Below are 16118 nucleotides of genomic sequence, written 5' to 3'. Positions count from 1 at the left end.
AGGAACCAGACTCACCTGTAGATGCCTGTGGATGAGTGATCTGAGACGTGTGTGTGTTGTCTTATATACAGACGGTCCACGGTTCTAACTCTGCGTTCTTTATCGCCACTATAAGAGAGTATCCACCTGCCATGATAAGTAATGGTGAAATAATGGACGACCTCGAGACAATGTCAATCTGACGATAACCTGTACAGTATGTTGGTTCCAACGGCTACATTACAGTAATGTGTGTATACTGTTGAAAAGTGCCAGTTCTAATCATCTAATGGCTAACCTGCCAGACTTCTCTCTAGGATATGAGATGACTTGTGTAGACTCAGTGATATAAAGTAAAGGTCCCCACTTGCAAATACCCTCCTATCAGCACACTTTTCCCTCACACGGTTTACTTTAGGATTAGGCATCCTTATTAAGGCTACTGTATCTCTGTTAGGACACGATACCTATCAGCCAGGGATTATGTCATTAACTAACATGGCACATTCACCAGAACATTCACAATGTTAACAAATATCTTGGTGATTATTTAAAGATGAATGTCACTATATGTTTCAAATTGTAACTTTCTTCATGCGGCGAAGGAGAGTCGGACCAAAATGCAGCGTGTAGATTACGATCCATGTTTAATGAAAAAAAACGTAAAACACGAATCAATACAAATACTACAAAACAAAAAGAACGTAACGAAAACCGAAACAGCCTGTACTCGTGTAAACTAACATAGAGACAGGAACAAGGACACTGAGGACAATCACCCATGAAACACACAAAGAATATGGCTGCCTAAATATGGTTCCCATTCAGAGACAACGATAATCACCTGACTCTGATTGAGAACCGCCCCAGGAAGCCATAGACTAACGCTAGACATCCCACAAAACCCCAAGACAAAAACACACCACAATAACCCATGTCACACCCTGGCCTGACCGAATAAATGAAGAATAAACATAATATATTTCGACCAGGGCGTGACACAAATAGAAAACTTAATGGACATTCAACACAAAACACAACGTTACTTCTGGGGTAAGAGGTCATATGTCTTCATTGATCAGCAAAACAAATATATATGTCCTTTGAGATTAAAAAAATAATCCTCTATTTAAATATTTTATTATACAATAGATACACAAGAAGTAAAATGTAAACAACCCCAACCCCCAGAATACGTACAGGTGAAGTCAGAAGTTTGCATACAAATACATTTAAACTCAGTTTTTCACAATTCCTGACATTTCATCCAAGTAAAAGTTAGGATCACCACTTTATTCTAAGAATGTGAAATGTCAGAATAATAGTAGAGATAATTATTTATTTCAGCTTTTATTTCTTTCATCACATTCCCAGTGGATCAGAAGTTTACATACTAATTGAGTGTATTTGGTAGCATCGCCTTTAAATTGTTTAACTTGGGTCAAACGTTTCAGGTAGCCTTCCACAAGCTTCCCACAATAAGTTGGGTGAATTTTGGCCCATTCCTCCTGACAGAGTAACTGAGTCAGGTTTGTTGGCCTCCTTGCTTGCAAAAGCTTTTTCAGTTCTTCCCACATATTTCCCATAGGATTGAGGTTAGGGCTTTGTGAAGGCCATTCTATTACCTTGACTTTGTTGTCCTTTTTGCCACAACTTTGGAAGAATGCTTGGGGTCATTGTCCATTTGTAAGACCCATTTGCAACCAGGCTTTAACTTCCTGACTGATGTCTTGAGATGTTGCTTCAACATATCACATAATTATTTTTCTCCATGATGTCATCTATTTTGTGAAGTGCACCAGTCTCTCCTGCAGAAAAGCACCCCCACAACATGATGCTGCCACCCCGTGCTTCATGGTTGGGATGGTATTCTTTGGCTTGCAAGCCTCCCCCTTTTTCCTCCAAACACAACAATGGTCATTATGGCCAAACAGTTCTATTTTTGTTTCATAAGACCAGACGACATTTCTCCAAAAAGTTCAATCTTCGTCCCCATGTGCAGTTGTCAACTGTAGTCTGGCTTTTTTATGGCGGTTTTGGAGCAGTGGCTCCTTCCTTGCTGAGCTGCCTTTCAGGTTATGTCGATATAGGACTCGTTTTACTGTGGATATAGATATGTTTGTACCTGTTTCCTCCAGCATCTTCACAAGGTTCTTTGCTGTTGTTCTGGGATTGACTTGAACTTTTTGCACCAAAGTACGTTCCTCTCGAGGAGGTAGAATGTGTCTCCTTCCTGAGCGGTATGACGGCTGTGTGGTCCCATGGTGTTTACTTGCGTACTATTGTTTGTACAGATGAACGTGGTACCTTCAGGCATTTTGGAAATTGCTCCCAAGGATGAACCAGACTTGTGGTCTACATTTCTTTTTCTGAGGTCTTGGCTGATTTGTTTAGATTTTCCCATGATGTCAAGACAGGAGGCACTGAGTTTGAAGGTAGGCCTGGAAATACATCCACAGGTACACCTCCAATTGACTCAAATTATGTCAATTAGCCTATCAGAAACTTCTAAAGCCATGACATCCTTTTATGGAATTTTCCAAGCTATTTAAAGGAACAGTCAACTTAGTCCCTGTAAATTTCTGACCCACTGGAATTGTGATACAGTGAATTATAGGTGAAATAATCTGTCTGTAAACAATTTTAGGAAAAATTACTTGTGTCATGCACAAAGTATATGTCCTAACCGACTTGCCAAATCAACATATATTTTGATGACAGCTTTGCAAACTCTTGGCATTCTCTCAACTAGCTTTATGAGGTCACCTGGAATGCATTTCAAATAACACGTGTGCCTTGTAAAAAGTTAATTTGTGGAATTTCTTTCCTTCTTAGTGCGTTTCAGCCAATCAGTTGTAGTGTGACAAGGTAGGGGTGGTATACAGAAGATAGCCCTATTTGGTAAAAGACCAAGTCCATATTATGGCAAGAACAGCTCAAATAAGCAAAGAGAAATAACAGTCCATCATTACTGAAAGACATGAAGGTCAGTCAATCTGGAAAATGTCAAGAACTTTTGAAGTTTCTTCAAGTGCAATCGCAAAACCATCAAGCGATTTGATGAAACTGGCTATCATGAGGACCAGCACAGGAATGGAAGACCCAGAGTTACCTCTGCTGCAGAGGATATGTTCATTAGAGTTAACTGCACCTCAGGTTGCAGCCCAAATAAATGCTTCAAAGTGTTCAAGTCACAAACACTTCTCAACATCAACTCTTCAGAGGAGATTGCATGAATCAGGCCTTTGTGGTCAAATTGCTGCAAAGAAACCACTACTAAAGGACACCAATACGAAAAAGAGGCTTGATTGGGCCTAGAAACACGAGCAATGGACATTAGACTAGTGGAAATCATTCCGTTGGTCTGATTAGTCCAAACTTGAGATTTTTGGTTCCAACCATCGTGTCTTTCTGAGACGCAGAGTTGGCGAACGGAGGATCTCTGCGTGTGTGGTTCCCACCGTGAAGCATGGAGGAGGAGGTGTGATTCTGTGGAGGTGCTTTGCTGGTGACACTGTCAGTGATTTATTTAGAATTCAAGGCACAATTAAACAGCATGGCTACCACAGCATTCTCCAGCGATACGCCATCCCATCTGGTGTGGGACAATCATCTGTACTTAGTGGGACAACAATTTGTTTTCAACAGAACAATGATCCAACACACCTCTAGGCTGTGTAAGGGCTATTTGACCAAGAAGGAGAGTGATGGAGTGCTGCATCAGATGACCTGGCCCCCACAATCACCCGACCTCAACCCATTTGAGATGGTTTGGGATGAGTTTGACTGCAGAGAGAAGGAAAAGCAGCCAACAAGTGCTCAGCATATGTTGGAATTCCTTCAAGACTGTTGGAAAAGCATTCCAGGTGAAGCTGGTTGAGAGAATGCCAAGAGGGTGTAAAGCTGTCATCAAGGCAAAGGGTGGCTACTATTTGTTGAACACTTCTTTGGTTACCACATGATTTCATATGTCTAATTTCAGAGTTTTTATTTCTTCACAATTATTCTACAATGTAGAAATAGTACAAATAAATAAAAAAACTTGAATGTGTAGGTGTGTCCAGACTGCTACTGTACGTATGCAGAATTTCTAGTACAGAAGCACGAGTAAATAGTTTAAAAAACTCATCATACATATATAGAATTTCAAATGCAGAAAAATAAAACAAAATAGGTAAACAACAGTGGGAAAACTTGTATCTTAAAGTATAGTACACACTTCATATCTTAGTGGAATCTTAAAGGTTCATACACTATATACACATAGTAGTAGGCACTTGAATCTATGTCAGTCTCTCTCTCTCGATTTCTCTCTCACTCTCTCAATCTCTGTCTGTCTCAGGGCCCTCTGAAATCCAGGTTTGCCCTACACTTCGCTCCAGGGCCTTCATGTTGATCACTTCCACCTCCACTAGAAGCCTGGTGGGGCAGCTGAGCTGTATCAGCCGAGTGAGAGCCCCCTGAGTGTCTGCCTCGATGTCTAGGAAACTGGCTGGCTCCAGCACACCTGGAAGGCCTGGTGCCCACGCCCAGGCCAGAGCTCCTGTGCTTTGTTGCCTCAGAGAGTTAGGTGTCTCTGAGTGGGTGTGGGTGAGGTTGGAAAAAGACAGACTCTGAGGAGGAGCTGCACTCGCAAGGGAGGGAGGGATTGATTGATGGAGGGAGGGAGGGCAGGAGAGAGGGGTAATGGGTTTACAAGAATGAGGAGAGGAAGAGAGTTAGATGATCAATGTCAAGAATAAAATCAGAAATATAAACGGTACAGCATATGTTCATTGCAGGAAATATGTTGGGAGCATATAGTCAGGGCCAGATACTGTATGTCTAGAGCTTAGGTCTGGAGTGTAGTGGTCAGGCAGGTCTTACGTGTGTGACAGAGAAGTGTTCCCGGGGGAGTAGCAGCTACTGTCTGATGTTGAGGGACTGTCGGACACTCCTGTGTTTGCTGCTATAGACCTCGGCAGGTCCTCCTCTGAAACACCATGGGAGACAACAGAACTGTTTTAGGTGTTTTCACACACACGTCAGACAGGGTTAGGACCTTGGCTTGCAGGTTGTGACTGTGGCTGTAGCTGGGGTCTGGAGGCAGGTCAGACAGGGATGGACCCACACATGCAGGGGAGGAGGGGAGGGAGTTGAGGGAGGGGGTTGGGGTGAGGAGGGTGAGGCGTAGCTTCATCAGAGCTTTCGTTATCTAGAGGCAGACGGGAAGGACCCAGGGATGAGGCCAAGGCATGGCTGTGGCAAGACGTTCTGGGCTGGGGGTGTAGAACAGGAGGTCTGACTGAGGGTCCCACACCACCACATGCTGCACGTACTACGACCCAGGACACACACACACAAATAGGTATTGTCGTGTTACCTATTTGAAACTAGTACCTAATGCCTCAGTCTTCTGACTTCCTTGTGTTCCAGTAGGCATGTGAATATGAGACAAAGAAGTCTGGCAATGCGAAGCTACAGCATTTACCTGTGTTGTCGGTCCAGGTGAAACAGGTCCAGACCACAACATTGGAACGTTCCTTCACCTTCCCTCTGAGGGTGGCGTAAGCTGTTTTTAGTCACCCCGTACAGACTGATCTTGCTTCTGCTCCCCTTCACTCCCACTCAGGGCTGTAAATTGTGTGTGTGTGTGTGTGTGTGTGTGTGTGTGTGTGTGTGTGTGTGTGTGTGTGTGTGTGTGTGTGTGTGTGTGCGAGTGTGTGTGTGTGTGTGTGTGTGTGTGTGTGTGTGTGTGTGTGTGTGTGTGTGTGTGTGTGTGCGTGCGTGCGAGTGCGAGCGTGCGTTTGTGTGTGTGTGTGTATACTCGGCCTTGTCTCAGGATGGTAAGTTGGTGGTTGAAGATATCCCTCTAGTTGTGTGGGGGCTGTGCTTTGGCAAAGTTTGTGGGGTGGGGTTATATCCTTCCTGTTTGGCCCTATCCGGGGTAACATCGGATGGGGCCACAGTGTCTCCTGACCCCTCCTGTCTCAGCCTCCAGTATTTATGCTGCAGTAGTTTAAGTGTCAGGGGGCTAGGGTCAGTTTGTTATATCTGGAGTACTTCTCCTGTCTTATCCTGTGTCCGGTGTGAATTTAAGTATGCTCTCTCTAATTCTCTCTTTCTCTCTTTCTCTCGAAGGACCTGAGCCCTCGGACCATGCCTCAGGACTACCTGGCATGATGACTCCTTCCACCCGGTACAGCCAGAAAAAGACAGGCCACCCCTCATAGCCTGGTTCCTCTCTAGGTTTTTTCCTAGGTTTTGGCCTTTGTAGGGAGTTTTTCCTAGCCACTATGCTTCTACACCTGCATTGCTTGCTGTTTGGGGTTTTGGGCTGGGTTTCTGTACAGCACTTTCAGATATCAGCTCATGTACGAAGGGCTATGTGTGTGTGTGTGTGTGTGTGTGTGTGTGTGTGTGTGTGTGTGTGTGTGTGTGTGTGTGTGTGTGTGTGTGTGTGTGTGTGTGTGTGTGTGTGTGTGTGTCTTTAGCATTCCAGACATCATAGGAATGGTGAGAGACATCTCCATAGCAGTGGGACCTACTTTCAGCACTTCTCCTCCCTTCCCTCTCCTTTTCTCCATCTCCTTGAATATATATTATTTGATTTATTTTGTGCACAACTTCTGACTTTAACTGTCAAATCACTGAAACCTGCTCTCTGCGCCTGATTCCACCCACCTTAGTACATCGTGAAAGAATCCCGACCCACCATGGAATCAGCAGGAGCAGCCACGTCTCCTCTCCCATCGATGGAAGAGAGGTTCGTCCATCACACCAGAGTGATTCACAGGATTGGTTCTGCCATGGACCAAATGATGGAGAGGATGGATCGATGGGAGAGGAGTGGCCTTCCCACCTCATCTCCAGCAACCCCTTCTTCAGCACCTCCTGTTCCTGCGACCACATCTGGCTCCGGGGGCTCTTCGGCTGACGCTCCCACGGGAGTATGACGGAACGGCGGCTGGGTGCCAGGGTTTCCTGCTTCAACTAGAACTATACCTGGCTACCGTGCGTCCTGCTCCCTCCGGAGAGGAGAGCGTGAGCGCCCTCGTCTCCTGTTTGACTGGGCGAGCCCTCGAGTGGGCCAACGCAGTGTGGAATGGTCCGGACTCGGCGAGGATAATTACACAGAGTTCACCCGCCGATTCCGAGCTGTTTTTGACCATCCACCAGAGGGTCGGGCGGTGGGTGAATGGCTGTTCCACCTGCGTCAGGAGACGAGGAGCGTACAGGACTTTGCTCTGGAGTTCAGGACCTTGGCCGCAGGAGCAGGATGGAACGACAGGGCCTTGATCGACCATTTCAGATGCAGTCTCAGGGAGGACGTCCGCAGGGAGCTGGCATGTCGGGACACAACATTCACACTGGAGGAAATCAACATTGACTTGGCTATCCGTCTCAACAACCTGCTGGCTGCCCGCGTTTCGGATCAGGGCCTGTCGTTTCCACTTCCCAGCCATCCTGCCCCTGAGTTAAGGCTAGGGATTCCCTTGGTGTCGTTAGACCTACCTTTCCCCGTGCACTCCTTAGATAGCCAACCATTATGGTCAGGAGTAGTTAGGGAGGCTACGGTGCCGCTGGACATGGTAACGCAGGGGGATCATAAGGAGCAGATTAGTCTGTTCCTTATAGATTCACCTGGGTTTCCAGTGGTGTTGGGGGTTCCCTGGTTAGCTAAACACAACCCGGTGATTTCCTGGCGACAGGGGGCTCTTAGTGGGTGGTCAGAGGAGTGTTCAGGTAGGTGTATAGGAGTTGCCGTTGGTGCGACTACGGTGGAGAGTCCAGACCAAGTTTCCACCATGCGCATTCCCTCTGAATATGCCGATTTGGCTATCGCCTTCAGTAAAAAGAGGGCGACCAAATTACCACCCCATCGTCGAGAGGACTGCGTGATTAACCTTCTGGAGAACGCTGCACTTCCTAGGAGTCAGGTGTATCCATTGTTCCAGGAGGAGACGGTAGCGATGGATACATATGTTGCTGAATCACTGGGACAGGGGTACATTCGGCCCTCCGTATCACCCGTCTCCTCGAGCTTCTTTTTTGTGAAGAAGAAGGATGGAGGTCTGCGTCCTTGCGTTGATTATAGAGGTCTAAATTCCATCACAGTGGGGTTTAGTTACCCACTACCTCTCATCGCTACGGCGATGGAATCATTTCACGGGGCGCGCTTCTTCACAAAACTGGACCTGAGGAGCGCGTATAATCTGGTGCGTATCCGGAGAGGAGATTAGTACTACATCTGGTCATTATGAGTACCGCGTCATGCCATACGGGTTGAAGAATGCGCAAGTAGTCTTCCAATCCTTCGTAGATGAGATTCTCCGAGACCTGCTCGGGCAGGGAGTGGTAGTGTATATCGATGACATCTTGATCTATTCTGCCACACGCGCAGCGCATGTGTCTCTGGTGCGTAAGGTACTTGGGCGACTGCTGGATTATGACCTGTATTGCAAAGCGGAGAAATGTGAGTTTTTCAAACAGTCCGTTTCCTTCCTGGGGTATCGTATTTCCACCTCCGGGGTGGTGATGGAGGATGACCGCGTTACAGCCGTGCGTAATTGGCCGACTCCGACCACGGTGAAAAAAGTGCAGCGGTTTTTAGGGTTTGCCAATTACTACAGGAGGTTTATCCGGGGTTTTGGTCAGGTGGCTGCTCCCATCACCTCACTGCTGAAGGGAGGACCAGTGGGCTTGCGTTGGTGAGCAGAGGCGGTCAGAGCTTTCAGTCGTTTGAAGGAGCTGTTCACCAATGCGCCCGTGTTGGAGCATCCAGACCCCTCTTTTGCATTCATAGTGGAGGTGGATGCGTCCGAGGCTGGGGTTGGAGCCGTGCTGTCCCAGCACTCGGGCATGCCACCCAAGCTCCGTCCGTCCGTGTGCCTTCTTTTCGAGCAAGCTCAGCCCAGTGGAGCAAAACTATGATTAGGGGGACCGGGAGTTGTTAGCTGTCGTCAGGGCTCTGAAGGTGTGGAGACATTGGCTTGAGGGGGCTAAACACCCTTTTCTCATCTGGACTGACCATCGTAATCTCAAGTATTTCCGGGCAGCTAGGAGACTAAATCCACGTCAGGCTAGATGGGCCATGTTTTTTACCAGGTTCCGGTTTACCCTCTCATACCGGCCAGGCTCCCAAAACACGAAAACCGACGCTCTGTCCTGCCTCTATGATACCAAGGAGCGGTCCGTTGAGGCAACTCCCATCATTTCACTGTCATGTCTCGTGGCACCGGTGGTATGGGAGGTGGATGCGGAGATAGAGGAGGCGTCACGGTCAGAGCCGCCCCCCCCCCCCAAACCGTCCAGTGGGTACTCAGTACGTGCCGAGGGGGGTCCGGGACAAGCTGATCCGGTGGGCTCATACTCTCCCCTCCTCGGGTCATGCGGGCATCAAGAGGACAGTGCTGAGTCTGAGAGGGAGATACTGGTGGTCCACGCTAGCTAAAGACGTGAGATTTTATGTCTCCTCCTGCTCTGCTCAGTGTGTGCTCAGAGCAAGGATTTTCTTACCGACCTTCCCCCGTCCCAGGGAAGTACTACGATCCTGGTCGTTGTGGATCGGTTTTCTAAGTCCTGTTGTCTCATCCCGTTGCCCGGTCTCCCTACGGCCCTGCAGACTATGCTCTTTTGAGACCCCTCTTTCAAAATCACTGAGATCGCTTCTTCTAGCCGTTGTAGCCAAAATAATGGGCAACTGGGCAGTTTTATGCAGGACCCTAAGCATGGTGTTGTTACGTTTTCAATGACGGCTTACCAAAAGGCAAAAGGTCTCCTGCCGGGACTGGGTTTTAAAAAATTATAATAAATACAATATAAATATAGGACAAAACACACATCAAAACAAGAGAGACAACACTACATAAAGAGAGACCTAATACAACAACATAGCAAGGCAGCAGCATATGACAACACAGTATGGTAGCAACACAACATAACAACAACATGGTAGCAACACAACATGGTAGCAGCACAAAACATGGTAGCAGCACAAAACATGGTACAAACATTATTGGGAACAGTCAACAGCACAAATGTCAAGAAGGTAGAGACAACAATACATCACACAATCCAGCCACAACTGTCAGGAAGAGTGTCCATGATTGAGTCTTTGAATGAAGAGATTGAGATAAAACTGTCCAGTTTGAGTGTTTGTTGCAGCTCGTTCCAGTCACTAGCTGCAGCAAACTGAAAAGAGGAGGACCAGGGATGTGTGTGCTTTGGGGACCTTTAACAGAATGTGACTGGCAGATCGAGTGTTGTATGTGGAGGATGTGGGCTGTAGTAGATATCTCAGATAGGGGGGAGTGAGGCCTAAGAGGGTTTTATAAATAAGCATCAACCAGTAGGTCTTATGAGGGTATACAGAGATGAACAATTTACAGAGTGCAGTGACAATATACTTTGTATCCCTCATTTACTCAATTGTTTCCTTTATTTAGGCAGTTATCTCTAGTTGGATGAGAACATTACCGCCCTCTACTGAAAGAGATAGAGGGAAGGCATGGTAACGTGTTGAACATGCATTGTATTGGATAATAAATATTCACTACACAAATACTAGATATGTATACACGTTGCCTTTGGTATCTCGGGAGATGCTGCGAAAAGTATTGGAGGATGCGGGCATCGATCCCGCTACCTCTCGCATGCTAAGCGAGCGCTCTACCATTTGAGCTAATCCCCCAGCTGTTGTTAAAGGGGAAGTTTTGAGTACTAGACTCACATCACTGCAAGAGTTTACAGTACTGGGCCAATTAGTTATCAGTGGCGAGGTTTCATCCACGAGTTGAAGATTTTTAAGCGAAAACTATAACATTAGCACAAAAAGATATGCGCATTCTACCTAAAAGGGGATGGTTGTAGCGAGAACAACAGGACATAACATTACGTGAGTCCAATGACTTAGACATAATGGTTATTCATGACAGTATTTGTACAAAAAAAAGTGTTTCCATGCGCTATTTGTCACATAATCTATTTCACCGACAAAAAAAAGCCACCCTTGTCGAATGTATTTTGTATTGTTGACGTTTACGAGTCATTTCAATTTCCTTGTACATTAGTTTTCGGGAAGGGACGCAGCTGACAGTGTCATGTGACCTTTCTAAGCCAATCGCAGGGTAAAAACAAACCAGCTCAATTCAGGAAGTGAGTCAGCTGACACATGTCATATTATCACAATCATATTGTAACATTAATCCAACTCAAAGAAAGATTTATTCGTTTAAAAAAACTTGTAATACACTATTATTTATCGTGATTCAAACGTTATCTCACGTAAGATTCTAATGGTTGAAGTTTACAAAGTGCTGCTGCAGGATTTTGGACTCTGAATTCGTGATTTGACTACTCGTCTGCTCCATTCATGGCCAGTCCAGTCCCGAGTGTGTCTGAGTTGGTTGCCGAGGCTCGACGTGTGTACGAGCAGAGCTTCGGGGGAGATGGTCCACAGGTGGCAGTGTGTGCCCCAGGCAGGGCCAACCTGATTGGGGAGCACATCGATTACAACCAAGGATTCGTCCTCCCTATGTTAATAATGTCATGAATGTTGTGTTTATTATATCAATGGTTGTTTATTTAGGACTGTAAAGTGTCGCTTATATAGTCCAGTCCACACTGGGTACACAGATAAATGAACTCCCTGCCGTTTGCATTGACAGCTGAAGTACAGTACCAGTCAAAAGTTTGGAAACACCTAATCATTCATGGGTTTTTCTTTATTATCTTGATTTTTATTTATTTATTATTCTACATTGTAGACTATTAGTGAACCCGTCAAAACAATGAAATAACACATAGGGAATCATGTAGTAACCAAAAAAGTGTTAAATCAAAATATATTTTATGTTTGAGATTTTTTCAAAGTAGCCACCCTTTGTCTTGATGACACTCTTGGCATTCTCTCAACCTGCTTCATGAGGAATGCTTTTCCAACAGTCTTGAAGGAGTTCCCACATATGCTGAGCGCTTGTTGGATGCATCATCCCAAACCATCTCAAATGGGTTGAGGTCAGGTGATTGTGGAGTTCAGGTCACCTGATGCAGCACTCCATCAATCTCCTTGGTCAAATAGCCCTTACACAGCCCAGAGGTGTGTTTTGGGTCATTGTCCTGTTTAATTCCACAAATTAACTTTTTACAAGGCACACGTGTTATTTGAAATGCATTCCAGGTGACCTCATGAAGCTGGTTGAGAGAATGCCAAGAGTTTGCAAAGCTGTTATCAAAATATATGTTGATTTGGCAAGTCGGTTACTACATCTACTTTTCGAAGGATGGATCCCAGTCTGTTCAGGGCTATGGAATGTGGGGGTCAGAGGTGGCATTGGGATGAAGGCCCAGCTCGGGATGAGGAGGGCTTTTAGCAGGTGGAATGGTGGAGACCAATTGGAGGTTTACTTAGTAGCAATGCAAATATCATGGTACAGCTACAGTATATAGACACTCAATCATCATGTTACTTTTTAATGGTACGTTTACAAACATATATTTTGATAAACAGAATTGAAAGTTGTGTCTCATTATGGTAAGTGGTGAAATAAGTATAGCCAGTTACAGTTGCAGGTAATAAGAAAAGATGATCAGTATTGACCTGGATAAAAGAGGAATATAATATCTATTGTTTACAGGAAATTTTAGATTAAGTTTTGTGGAAAAAGACCTGGGGGGTGAAATATATTTCTCCCATGGGCAAAGAAATTCAAAAGGGGTGATGGTTTTAATTAACAGTAATTTTGATCCAAATGTACAAATTGTCCAAACAGATTGTCAAGGTAGATGGATTATTTTAAATATATTATTGGACAATAAACAGATATGGCTTATTAACCTATACGGTCCGAATAATGATGATCCAAGCTTCTTTGAAAATATATATAAGAATTGATCAACTCTACAAGCAACACTGGACACTGGATTATTATGGAAGGAGATTTTAATACGGTCTTAAATACCTCTATGGCCCGGAAAGGAAATCACACTACAGACTATCACCCTGAGGCACTTAAGGAAATCATTAATGTCATGGATATATTGGATTTTTTTTTTACCTTTATTTAACTAGGCAAGAACAAATTTTTATTTTCAATGACTGCCTAGGAAAAGTGGGCAAACTGTCTGCTCAGGGGCAGAACGACAGATTTGTTCCTTGTCAGCTCAGGGGTTTGAACTTGCAACCTTCCAGTAACAAGTACCAACGCTCTAACCACTATGCTACCCTGCCAGAATTACTGGATATATGGAGACTTAAATACCCTGACCAAGTGAGGTATACATAGCGGAGGCTTAATCAAGCTCGTCGTCTTGACTACCTTCTTATGCCATTCTCTCTGGCACCAAAAGTTTCAAAAGTGTTGATAGGGGACAGAATGCGGTCGGATCATCACATAATTGGCATATATATTACTCTTACAGAATTTCCACGTGGGCGAGGATATTGGAAATTTAATCAAAGCCTACTAGCTGATAAATTGTTTAGATCTAGGGCAGAAGAATTTATAACAGACTTTTTCAGACATAACATAGGTACAGCAGATCCCTTTATTGTATGGGCCACTTTTAAATGTGCCTTTAGAGGCCATGCAATTCAGTACTCATCAATAAAACAAAAGCAATTTAGATCAAAAGAGTCCATATTAACAAAGGAAATTGAAGGACGAACAGTACAGTCAGATAGCAATAAAAACGGCACCATAGAGACAAAGAATAAGTTAGAGGAAAAACAAAAGAAATGAAGGAACTTATTCAAGAAAGATCCAGTGTAATAGATTAGAAAAATAAAGCAAACTGGATGGAATATGCGGAAAACGCACCAAAGACGTTTTCAATCTTCAATATAGAAATGCTACCAAAGAAAATGTATTAAAACTTGCTACAAATGATGGAGTCATTCATGATTCACCAAATTATATTTTGAAAGAGGAAGTAAAGTACTTTAAGAATATGTTTTCGTTTCAGGCTCCTCCGTCTCCACTAAATGAACCTAATTGAATGGATTTTTTCCTAATAATAATGTAAAATTAACATCTGTACAGAAAGACAGAGGAGGAACTGCTTAATGCAAATGGGGCCTTTAAGGAAACCTCCAGAACTGGATGGCATACCAGTCGAATAAAAATCGAGTCCATTTAAAAATGCCTAGAATATTTCAATTTTGGGGATTCTAATTAAAATGGTTTATGTATAGTAACACTAGGTGTAAAATAGTAAATAATGGCTACATCTCAGAAAGTTTTAAACTCTCTAGAGGAGTAAAACAAGGTTGTCCAGTATCGGCATATCTATTTATTATTGCCATCGAAATGTTAGCTGTTAAGATTAGATCAAACAATACAATTAAGGGCTTAGAAATCCATGGCTTAAAAACTAAGGTGTCATTGTATGCTGATGATTCATGTTTTCTTTTAAAACCACAATTAGAGTCTATCCACGAGCTCATAGAGGATCTAAATACTTTTGCTATTCTCTCTTGATTAAAACCAAATTCTGATAGTATATTACGTATTGGATCATACTTGGTTACATATCCCAAAAGAAAGAAATTATCTCACTCCAATAAATGTTTATAGAAAGTTAGCAAAAATAGATAAGATCTTGCTACCATGGAAAGGAAAATACCTGTCTATTTATGGTAAAATCACCCTGATTAACTCTTTAGTCATATCACAGTTTACCTATTTGCTAATGGTTTTGCATACACCTGGTGACCTGCTTTTTAAATTATATGAACATAAAAATATTCAATTTTATTTGGAACTTATTCTCTAGTAAATTGGTACGAATGTCTCATCCTATGTTCAAGAAGGGCCTTTTTCCCTTTATTCAGATTACACCGGCCCACTTTCGGTTGTTTGAATAAGAAATTATCTCCAAAATATCTTTATTTTTTTAAACAAGCCTTAGAAAGTTGGTTGCAATTTCAGTTTAATCCACCTGAAAAGACAGAACAAATAATACAACAAATATTGTGGTTCAATTCAAAAACTGATAGAGACATACCCCAAGCGACTTACAGCTGTAATCACAGCAAAAGGTGGCGCTACAAAGTATTAACTTAAGGGGGCTGAATAATATTGCACGCCCAATTTTTCAGTTTTTGATTTGTTAAAAAAGTTTGAAATATCCAATAAATGTAGTTCCACTTCATGATTGTGTCCCACTTGTTGTTGATTCTTCACAAACAAATTACAGTTTTATATCTTTATGTTTGAAGCCTGAAATGTGGCAAAAGGTTGCAAAGTTCAAGGGGGCCGAATACTTTCGCAATGCACTGTAAAACATGTTAAACCTACGGGATCTGTAAAATGTCTACAGGTTCAGAACTTTTGTCAAATAGCACAGTTACAAATAGAAATCTAACTGGATGGACATCAGAAATAGAGGAAGGACTAAAAACAAACGAAAAATAACTGTTGTAAAATAGACTGTGTCTGTAAAAGGTGTATAAGGTGTATAAATTGAAGGTAAAAGCTGAAGTGTGTATTAGTTTACTTCAATTGGGGGATCGGCGGTATTGTTTGCGGGGAATAATAATAAAGGTATATTCTTTAAAAAAGTATGTATGTCTATTGTGGCAAAGAAGGGTGTCGAGTGATAAATGGCAGATATGTGAGAGCAGAACTAATAAACGGGCTCTGCCCGATCACTAAAATGGCCACCCCTGTCAGAACTACAGATCACCAAATGGCCGAACACCAAAACTACAAGTCCCAGAAGCAAGGGGAACCCTCACAAGGTGGAGCCGACCCACAGATAAAGGGTCAAGAAAAACCAGGAAGAGAGGGAGAGAGTGCTGGAAGGATCTATGAATAATAGAGAAAGAGACAATAGAGATTGCCTGGATTTACCGTGTATGAGCTGAACTGTTTTGGACTTACCTGTTGGCGTTTGGACCTGGACCTACCGAGAACCCGATTCGTGTACCGAACCCTGCTATCCTTGACCTCGCCTACGGCCTGGGTGGACCAGGACAGAGAAACAAACACACAGGTACTGTCCTATTCGAAAGAACTCTCATTCTTGGGTGATTTGGTGACAGTTTACCACTTAGTTTGTGACAAACGCTCCTAACCTTGAAGAGGTTTGCCACACTATATAGGTATATGTATTTATATATGTGTATATCTATGTATGCGTGTATGGATATATTTACC

The 16118-nt window shown here is 43.6% G+C and overlaps 1 non-coding gene across 1 annotated transcript; it reads right to left on the bottom strand.

Annotated features, from left to right (window-relative positions):
• Positions 1-10578: 10578 nt before the first annotated feature.
• Positions 10579-10651, bottom strand: trnaa-agc (transfer RNA alanine (anticodon AGC)). The gene has a single exon. It is a non-coding gene; the product is annotated as a tRNA-Ala (tRNA).
• Between the last annotated feature and the right edge of the window lie 5467 nt (positions 10652-16118).

The sequence above is a fragment of the Oncorhynchus masou genome, unplaced genomic scaffold, assembly GCF_036934945.1.
Source record: "Oncorhynchus masou masou isolate Uvic2021 unplaced genomic scaffold, UVic_Omas_1.1 unplaced_scaffold_1701, whole genome shotgun sequence".
Taxonomy (NCBI): Eukaryota; Metazoa; Chordata; class Actinopteri; order Salmoniformes; family Salmonidae; genus Oncorhynchus; species Oncorhynchus masou.
This window is presented reverse-complemented; position numbering and strand designations above follow the sequence as displayed.